The sequence below is a fragment of the Mauremys reevesii genome, linkage group 9 (assembly GCF_016161935.1).
Source record: "Mauremys reevesii isolate NIE-2019 linkage group 9, ASM1616193v1, whole genome shotgun sequence".
Lineage (NCBI taxonomy): Eukaryota > Metazoa > Chordata > Testudines > Geoemydidae > Mauremys > Mauremys reevesii.
Window position 1 is genome coordinate 62,496,914 of NC_052631.1, and position 10,575 is coordinate 62,507,488.

A 10,575-nucleotide genomic window follows, 5' to 3' on the forward strand; every position below is an offset into this window, starting at 1 on the left:
ATTGGAGAGGGCACAGAGAAGAGCCACAGAAATTATTCAAGGGCTGGAGAAAATGTCTAGCAGTGAGAACCTAAACTTCAATTTGGTTAGCTTATCAAAACAAAGGTCAAGAGGGGCCTTGATTACAGTGTAGAAGTTCCTTCACAGGGGAAAAATTGTCAGAACTAAAGAGCACTTTAGTGGGGCCAGAAGAGAAAGGCAGAACAAGAACCAGTGGCTGGAAGTTGACTTCAGCCAAATTCAAATAAGAAATAAGGCACAAATTTGTAACGGTGAGGGTGACTGACTGCCCATTGGGACAAACCACCCAGGGAAGTGCTGGATTTGCCATCTCTTGATGTCTTCAGATCAAGCCAGATGTGGTTTTGGAAGATGTTTCAGCCAAACATGAGTCACCAGGCTCAGTGCAGAAGTAACTGGTGAAACGGAAAGGTCAGTGCTACACAGAAAGTCGGCCTCAATGATCTAATGGTCCTGTCTGGCCTTAAACTCTATGGATCTGGGACTCTATGAACACTCCTTACTCCCAGGAGAGCTGCTCTCGGGGGTGCAGGGGAAGCGGGGGGCCAGTTGGGGAAGTGGTGCCCTATCTCCCTTCCCATGGTGACAGACCGATTGAAGCATGCCAGTTTAAAAGCCCCGGAAGGGGGGGGCGGCGAGGAGAAGGAGGAGGGCTGTTCAAGGACCACAGTCACCTTCGAGGGCCGCAGTTTAGAATCTTAGTGGCCACAGGTGGCCTCCTGGGCACCCCTGTGATAGCGGGTGTGCATTTCTAGGCACTGCACATGCAGCCTGTAGGGCCGTAACCATTGTAAGAATGAACTCAGGTGATTAGAAGAAATGACATTAGCCAGAGAAGAAATAGGCCTCTCAGAATCCCTCATCACCACCAAGTGCCTTGTCCAGAGACCGACAGTGGGGTACTGAATCTGGTGTGTTGCTGGGATGGTCAATGGATGATGTATCTCCTGCCTGCCTGCTTGCAGAAGACACAGCTGTGGTCCCAAGGGAGATGGGTTTGGTGCAGGGTATCTTCTCAGTCCAACAAAGAGCATGTCTGGAGCTAGCGGCAACCTCCCTTCCAGTGACCTGCTGCTTACACTGTAACTCAGGGTTTCCTTAGCCTGTGATAAAGCACAAGGGTATGTGAGAGGGATGGGTAATCTATTCATTTGTTTGTTCATTTAATAATAATCATCCCTAGATCTCAAAGTACTGTACAGAGCAGGTCAGTTTCATTATCCTCATTTCACAGATGGGGAAACTGAGGCACACAGCGGGGAAAGTGACTTGCCCAAGGTCACCCAGCATCAAAGACAGAAATAGAGTCCTGGTCTCCTGATGCCTAGTGCAATGCACCATAGGCTGTTAGACCAAATTGTTTTCTTAGAACTACAAGCCAGGCTGGAGGCAGCAGCACCGCTGGGCAAACAAACCTCTGCTGGGAGCATTTCCTGGAGGGCAGGGGGTGGTGTCCAGCACATAGCGAAGATATAACAGGGTGCTTCCCCTGTGTGCTGTGAAATGGGGTGAGAGTGGTTGGGTGGGCTCAGTGCATCCTCTCTTGGCACATTCCCCCCCCCCCACCACCACTTGGTGCCATCTGTTCTATTCCAAAGGCAAAGGTATTCACACCTCAGTAGGTTTTCTAGGTGCCCCAGGGAGAAGCCGGGTGAATCCAGCACTCCTGGTGGTCAGTGTCCCAGGTGCAGCCTGTCACTCCATCCATCTGGGCAGGGCTTGTGGAGAAAGCTACCCCCGAGACACAAGCTGCAGTGAAGAGACTGCCAATCTAGCCAACTCGACTTTCACAATGCTGCAAGAAATGTGCTTCTCCATCCCCTAATGTCTTCCTGATTTCTGTGATCATACTTACAGGCCTGGCCCTTTAAAATTCAGCCTGACCTGCAGCCAGGCTGTCCACCCGGGCTGAGCTCCATGTTGTTCACTGGAATTCCCCCACCCATACAGGGGAATTTTAAAGAGCTGGGCCTGTGCACCTCCAAAGCGCTTTCCAAAAGTGAGGCAAGCACCTGGCTCACTGTCATTATTTCTTGTTTATAGATGGGGAAACTGAGGCACAAAGAGGCGCCGCAACTTGCCTGAGATCGTACATTGACTCAGTGGGAGAGACAGGATTAGAACTAGGGGTGTGATCCCAGATCTGTAGTACAGCTCACATTAATTTCAGTGGGGCCAGGATCCTGATCTGCAGCCTCCCTGCTATTCCAGTGCTTGGCCTCCCCTGAGCTGCCTATGTTCACCCTGACTCATTTGTATGATATGGACACATGTTCCCTTGGGGTAAGAATGAGACCACCACAGTCATCATGCTCCTGGCCATGGGAAGATTTACTGTCCCAGTCCGAGGGGGACCCCGGCTGGTGCATTAAACCCCTGAGCCTCTCCAGCGTGGCAGGACTTTCTGGACAAGCCCATAGCTAGGCAACAATTTGTTGCCCACACTAGCGATTTCCTCGCTCGTTACCAGCCTGCACTAGAGCATAGAAACCCTAAGTCAGTCCTGTGGTTCCTGAGTCTCTGTCTGCAATTGGATGATGCGGTTCAGCAGGAGGTAGAGGAATACACAGCAATTACACTGAGTAAACACAGCTCTTTGTAGAGCTCGACTGAGTGCCATAGTAACCCCGAATTCTAATCAGGGACATCAAAGGCCTCTTCTGCCTGCAGGATGAGGAAAGCCCGGAGAGTGTTTGTATAGAAACCCAGATCACCTGTTTGGGGGTGGGAGGGTGGCAACAAGAGGGAATTTAGAAACCTGCCCCCCTTCCATCATCTTACAAGCCTCAACTAAGGCTGACTTAACCAGACCAGGAGAGCTATGGGAATATTGCCATTCCCCAGAAATGTGGGTTCTGATCAGTGTGACAACCAATGTGAGTCTGAAAGTCTCAGCCTAAGCTGTGTCATGCTTTTGGACACATCTCAAAACTATCTTACTCTGGAACGATCAATAACAGGGCAGATTTTCCGAAGCACCACAGGGGACTTAGGAGTGTATCCCACTGACTTTCAGTTGGTCGGATGAGCCTAAATTCCTCTGGCATTTTTGAAAATCTTCCCCAGCCTGTATCAAGTTCAGATGAGGCCCAGGACTAAGCAAACCAGGATTCTGTAGCTCAGGGTTGAGGGACATTGGCAGAACATTTCAGGGACATCTGAGGTGGGATGTCTGCAGCATCGCTGCCTTCAACCAGTGCAGCCAGAGCCACACTTACAGGACTGAAAAAAAACATCTCTCTCCCTCCCCTCCAGGAAATATGCATTCTCCCCAGGGCTGTGCAGCAGAGGTATCTTCTGAGCAACCAAAATGGACAAATGGACAATAATAATAAGCAGAAATGTGTTATAAACTGTGACGGCCATTTTCAAAGGGAGCTTGAGGGTTTCCGAAGTGACTAGTGAGTCTGAATGCCTCCATTTTCAGGTGCCCAACTTGAGAGATGCCTTAAATGAGCTGGGAAAGGTGCCCAGAAGGGTCCTAGGATGAGGAGGGGTATGGAGGGCCTGTCTTACAAGAGAAAAGTGAAAGAGCTGGGCTTGTTTACCCTAGCCAAATGAAGGCTCAGAGGGCGTGTGATTGCACTCTAGGGGGAAAACACCAGGTGGGGAGAAGAGCTATGGAGGCTAAAGGACAATGTTGGCACAAGAACAAGTGGTGATCAACTGGCCAGGAATAAATGTGTCCAGCAGATGAGAAGGTTTCTAGCCATCAGAGGAGGGAGGTTCTGCAACAGCTGCCCAGCAGAAGGAGTGGGGCAAACAACCTAACTAGTGTTAAGATGGAGCTTGATAAGCTCCTGGCCAGGAGTCTGTCTGCTGAAGCTGGGGGTGATGACTCAGGAAGGCCCTTTCAGTCTCACAGACACATAGACTGTAAGGCCAGAAGGGACGATCGTGATCATCTAGTCTGACCTCCTGCACCTTGCAGGCTACAGAACTTCACCCAGCCACTCCTGTAATAGACCCCATAACCTCAAGCTGAGTTACTGAATTCCTCACATCATGGTTTAAAGACTTCAAGTTACAGGTGTTGGGTATGTGATAGGAGAGCGACATCATCTACGAAGTCCAGGTCTTTAAGGGATGAGAAGAGTGTCCATTTAATGCCTCTTGGCATGTCTTCTGTTGTACACCGCATTACCCAGTCAATGACAATGTTGAAGAGGATTGCAGACATGACACACCCCTAACATACTGCTGTACTGAGCTCACTGTGATCAACACTGCATGTAAAGTTGAAATAGAAGCTTCTGATGACATTGATTATACAGAAAGGAATTCCATATGCCCGCAGAATGCGCCATAGCCTGGTCCTGTGAATGCTATCAAAAGCCTTCTCAAAGTCTATGAAATTTATGTAGTTGCCATTGCCATTCTAAACACTGTTCTGTTATGTTTCATACAGCCTGCGCCCCTTTCCGAAAACCAGCTTGCTCTTTTCTGAGAACGCTATCAACTGCCTCTGATATAGGCTGGACTGTGTTCTTACACAATGCTTTGCTTGGCACAGATAAAAGTGTGACACCACACCAGTTATTACTATCACTGAAAGTTCCTTTCTTTGGTATCTTCACTATAACCCCATTGGTCCACTCATCTGGCACTTTTTCCCTTTCCCAGACTGATGTAACTAGAGGGCCAGGATAGACGCTGCTAATTTAGGATTTACTTTGAACAATTCTGCATTCAAATTATTCTTCCCAGAAGCTTTCCCATTTTTTAAGCAGTTGATGGCTTGAATGATCTCTTCCTTAGTTGGGGTGTCTGTGTTGATATCAAGATCTTCTTCTGCTTCCTGGATGTTTGCTTCCTCTTTAGGTGGAATCCCTGTTCAGCAATTCTTTGAAATGCTCTGTCCAGTGCATTTCTTGTTCTTTTTCCTGGCGAGAGTGTTGGTTGGTGTCTGCTGTTTACCACTGATAAACTGTCTACTCTACATAATGATGCTTAATATAAGCCTTGGTCAGGAGAATATTCACACACCCCGTCAAGCTTTCTTCTGTGCACATGGAAGTGGGTTGGTGGCATGGGCTAGTAGATAGGACATGAGACTGGAAACACAATACCCATCTCCGCTGTTGACCAGCTGGACGACCAAGGAAAGGTCACTTCAACTCTCTATCTCTGTTTCCCTTCCCACCCTCTGTCTTGTCAATGTAGACATTCAGGACAGGAGCTGTCTCTTACCATATGTTTGTATTGTAGGCCTGAGACCTGATCAACTCCTCCCCGTCCCCTCCCCTCTTCTTCTGCATTAATCAGCCTTGGGTGAAACTCCGGGAGTTCACCCCTAAAATTGAAAAAAGGAATGTTCTGCTGCTGATCATGCACCCTCACCTCAGGAATGTCCCTAACGAGGGTTGTAACCACCCAAGTGGTAAAGACATGGGGAAATTAGGGGGGATACAGAAAGAGACTCAACAAGTGGTAAAATAAGCTCTGACCAGTGTTTTTATGCTGACCATCTGCACAAATAGAGAAGGTCACAATTAAGTTACAGTTTGGGCATGAAAGATAAAATGTAAAGAACTTGGGCAGGAAGGAAGACACAGAGATGGAGGTTTTTCGCCTTCCTCTGTAGCGTGGGGCCCAGGTCACTTGCTGGAGGATTCTCTGTACCTTGAGGTCTTTAAACCATGATTTGAAGACTTCAATAAATCAGACATAGGTTAGGGGTTTGTTACAGGAGTGGGTGGGTGAGATTCTTTGGTCTGCGTTGTGCAGGAGGTCAGACTAGATGATCATAATGGTCCCTTCTGACCTTAAAGTCTATGAGTCTATAAGACGGGCAGGGGCAATACATGACCTAGGAAGAGGGGAAGGCTGCAGCATGGCATTGTGCAGTTTGAAGAGGTAGGTTGGCTGCCTGTCCTGCGCATTCCATTGTCATTTTTCTCTTTGCAGTTTTAGTGGCTCTGCCTTTCCCAAAGATCTGGGGTGAAGGGTTGCATATGGGGTTCTGGTTCAGACCCATTTCTGGGTGCACACTGTCACATTATCTGGGCTAGCTGCACCTTGCACCCCTTCTCGCTAAGCATAGAAACAAAGCATAGCCTAAGAGGGAAAGGATTTTAAAATACGTACATGCCTGTCTTTTACATAGTCTAACCATCCTCCTGAGGGAGCCCTGGTAGGTTGTGTCCCCCAGCCCCCTGCAGGCTCTGGGGTCTCCTTAGCTCAAAACCTTGTCTTCTAAACCTTCCTAGCTCCTTTGATTTCCCCTCCCTACAATCCCTCCTGGGGTAACTTGTCAGGTCCAGCACGTGGCTCTTGCATTGTATCTCAAGTGTCTGCTGAGATGGGTAGATCTGGCTCCACCTCCCCCTTCCTTGGTGCTTTTCCTGACAATCCTGCCATTGGATTAACTCAGTGCCTGTGCACACTAAATATCACGACGAGCCAGGGCCATACAGGTGGTGTGTATATGTAGTGTGGATGTGGGCCACATAACACACAGAGAGTCACATATGCTGCCCACAATGGTAAATAGATTGAGAATGACTGGCCTAGTGAATGCAGCCCACCCAGCAAGCCAGTCATGGGTCTCAGTGAGGCCCTAGGCTCTAACTTGCACAGCATGACTGGCTGAAGAAAAGAGACTGGAGTAGACAGAAGTAACACAGCTTCTCTTTTCATATCTGTGTCCAGCAGGGCTAGTGACTCTGCCACTGACTCACTGTGTGACCTTGGGCAAGTCCCTGCCCATCTCTGTGCCTCCACTTCCCCTTCTGTTCACCAGCTTTGGGGGGGTCAGGTAGGAATTTCCCCCTGGGTTACACTGGCAGGGGCCTTGGGAGTTCTTCCACTTTCTTCTGCAGCACAGGACTGCTGGGTATGGATCGCCAGCAGGATCATATTTCAATGTGGGCATTGGTGGTACCACAGTCTCTCCTGTTTGCCAGTATCACACATCAGTTTAGCCTCCTGAGGACTAAAATATTTAACTGCAGTTGCTGAGCTCAGCACAGGTGTTTTTGGTGAAATTCTGTGGTGCCAGAGGTCAGAGTAGTTTATCTAATTGTCCTCTCTGGCCTTAAATGCTATGAAACTGAGATCTGTGGTACAGGGATAATGATTCTTTCCCACTGTGCAGAGCTGCCCTGAACCCTAATTAACGAGTATTTATAAAAGTGCTTTGACATCTGTGGATGGCTCTGCAGCCAATCGGGGCCATGTGCTGCTGGTTAAGATGAAACAGGAAAAAAGAAAAAAAGGGGGCAGAGAACCTGTAGCCTTTAACCAAATGCCACAGCCAGGATGGGCAGGCCTGTGACCTATTTGTGACTTTCTCTTTTCCTGGGAGAGCGATGAGGTGAGCATGGAAATGTGCTAGAAATGCCACCTACCTTAAAATAGGCTAGATCCTCAGCAGATACCCACGGACTTCCACCAAGCTATACAATTTTACACCATCTGAGGATCTGACCCTGTAAAGCTCTCTCTCACCCTTAAACACACAAATACATAATCTCTTAATCCTTCCTTTTGCATCTGAACAATGGATTACAGCTCATTAGTAAAGTATGGCCTTCCATGCATTTATTGTCTGTGTGTCTGTTAGATCCCCATTACATTCAGGGGCTCTGATATACTGTATTAATCAACTCAAAGGGATTAAAATCCATTAACGGCCCCCTAGACTGCAACAGCCTCCTCCCCTTACCTCAAACTGGGAGAGAGATTCATAGATCCTTAGGTCAGAAGGGATGACCGGGAGCTAGTCTGACCTGCTGTAGCACACAAGCTACAGGACTTCTTGAAATGATCGGGGGCTGTAAAGGCAAGCCCATGTGCCATCCAGCTGTGGGTATATCTTGCATTGGGAGGGAGTTACTGTTCTCCGATTTTTTGCAAACAGTTTCCCAAAACGTCCTCTGTAAAAGGAGCAGCTTGCTGCCCAGAGTTCTTCACTGACAGAGGAAGAATTGCATGTCAACAGGAAATTCTTTCACAACCCTCGTCTCACAGGGCTGCCTGCCCTACGCCACGCTCAGCTGACTTTTTATTGCCATTTGTGCTCTGATCAAACCCATGCACTGTTCTTGCAAACAAGAGCTTGATTCCAAGGCTATTGAAGTCATGGGAGTTTTTGTAATGACCTCGATTGGCCCAAAGTGCACTAGTTTGTATAGTCTGAGAAGGTGCTGCATAGGGTTACCCTGAAGAGAGCTCTGCAGACTAGAGCTCCCAGATGAGAGCAGGCACCCATTATGCCAGGCCCTGTACAAACAGTAGGAGGCAGCCTTTTCCCCAAAGATCTTACTATCTGAATAGACAACAAAGGCCCTGGGTGGGAGGGGAAGCAGCAAGACAGAGAAGGCCCAAGGCCACACCACTGGGTTCTCTGTTACTTCTGTGACCTCTTCCCCCCACACACACATTGCCAAGATATCTACATGCACCACAACTCTGCTACAGCACCTTAACTCTGCCTAGCAGTAAGCCCGCAATCCTCATCTCTCTTCTTACAGCTCTGCTCATGCACCTCAACCCTGCCCTGCACTGCATCTCTTCGTCCATTCCCCAAAGCTACCAGCTACCCCACTGAAAATACACTACTACCCACTCAGTTTCCTCCTGGAACCTCTTACACACATGGAATGGGTGGATTTTCCTTCCACCCTAAGATCATGAGAACTATTAGTTGCCTCTCTCCGCTTTCCTTGCTCCTGGGATTCCCAGCCTTTTACCGAGAGCTGTGTTTCAAAAGTAATGTACCAGAACAAACCATATGTTGTGTAAACCATGTATCTGGGATGTAATCTGGCTGCCTTTGGCTCGGGAGCAAAGGAAATTTTAATCCATTTACAGTCCCTGATCCTGTGCCCAGTCAGGGACTAGGCCAAGCCCCACAATCATTTAGAATAGCCTCAGGGCTGTCCTAGCTTGTGCTGGCCTGGCCACAGCCCCAAAAAGTGCCTATGAAAGCCAGGGATATCTTGCCTTTCCTTCAGAGGCATCTGCCCCTTTTGATTCAGACACACCCACCACACCCCTTGCACTAGGGACCAGGCCATAGGTTGGCATTGATTGAACCACATTACAGCTCTGTCCCACCTGAGGAATCTTCTGCATAGCAACAGAAGCTGGCTTTCCAGTTACTCTGGGCAGGGACAACTGGAACCGGCTGTAAGTTTGTAATTGTCTTGCAAAACTCTGTTTATGTTTCTAGCTCTTCAAACAACATAGTTCTGATTTTAGCCTTAAGGGATCAAACTCAGCTGCTGTAAATGGAGTTGGTCTGACTCTAGTAACGTCACTTTAGCCTCTCCAATTTGCACCAACTGAGCATCTGGCCTTATATTTTTCTAAATGGCTTTTCCACAGTATTCCTGCTGCTCTCCCTTAAATTCCTGGATTTGACTTAACGCAGAACTGCAAAGGAACGGAAAACAACAAGAAGACTCCAAGCTGCAACTCTTGAAATATATGCTTTTTTCCCCTTAAGTGGAACTAAAGTATTCCCCAAGTCCTAATTTGGAAGAATTCCCAGCCTTGTAGAGAAATCACAGCAAAACCATTCTCAAAATGGCAGAAAACTGAAGACATACCAACTCAATGCATCAGTATTACAATCAACATGTGTTTGTTTTTATGTCAAATACCTCCAGTCACACTTAACCAGAGCCTCTGGAATTGTTCTTACCCTGTATTTAGTATTGTTGCTCCTCCACATTCCATCAAAATACGGCTTTTACAGACATTGGAAAACAGAGTTTTCCATATGGAGGAGAACATTATAGTAGCTGACTTCCAAGAATGGTGAGCTCCTGGCAATGGAGAAATGTTCAAGCATACGAATCTTTCTCCATCTTTCTTACCGCTTCTCTGCTTGCATGAGTCTAGTTCATATTTTAGTTTATACACATGATTGATACATAGCCCTGTCCTGAGTCAGACTGAGGGTGGCAAAAGTTGAGAAAGCTTCAACCTCTACCAGCTCTGCAAATGTAACTCGCTCCTAGCATGCATATTCCAGTCCTGGCTCCCATAACCAAGCTCTACTTTTGCACATTGATCTTGGCTTGCTCCATTTACTTGCAATACCTGTCTTAGTCTCTGCACAGTGCCCCTCGTTCCTGATCAAAATCATCCTCAGCTTTTCCAGTCCTGGACCCTTAGAGTTCTGTTGATACTCCTCACTCTACACTGCAGCACCATTCCCCTTCCTGTTTCAGTCCTGGCCATCTTGTGAGTGGGGATCACCGATTGTGATTGATGGATAATGCCAAATTACCTGATCCTTTTAAGATGCAGCACACCTGCACAGAAGACTCCTCCAATTTGTTTCATGCAACATACTGAAACAAGCTCTAAAACTCTATTGTGTAGGAGAAAGGGAGCTGGGAGTTCCTCTTCTTCTTCTCCGCCCTCTCCGCCAATGAATTGTAAGGGTGTAACCCTTCCCGGAGCCCTGAGTAAAGCCTACAAATGAAATTTGCAGGGCAGGAAATTAGATCATTGCCTCCCATGCTCACCCCCTTAGAGTGCTGGCATTGAATTCAGGAAATGGGAGAAACATGCATTAGATAAGAGAATGCACTGCACACA

The 10,575-nt window shown here is 47.7% G+C and overlaps 1 long non-coding RNA gene across 1 annotated transcript; it reads right to left on the reverse strand.

The window, feature by feature from the left end:
* Positions 1–831: 831 nt before the first annotated feature.
* Positions 832–10,230, reverse strand: LOC120372058. The gene is made up of 2 exons (XR_005584719.1): positions 10,072–10,230; positions 832–1,124 (listed from the first exon to the last, which is right to left on the reverse strand). It is a non-coding gene; the product is annotated as an uncharacterized LOC120372058 (long non-coding RNA).
* Positions 10,231–10,575: the final 345 nt, after the last annotated feature.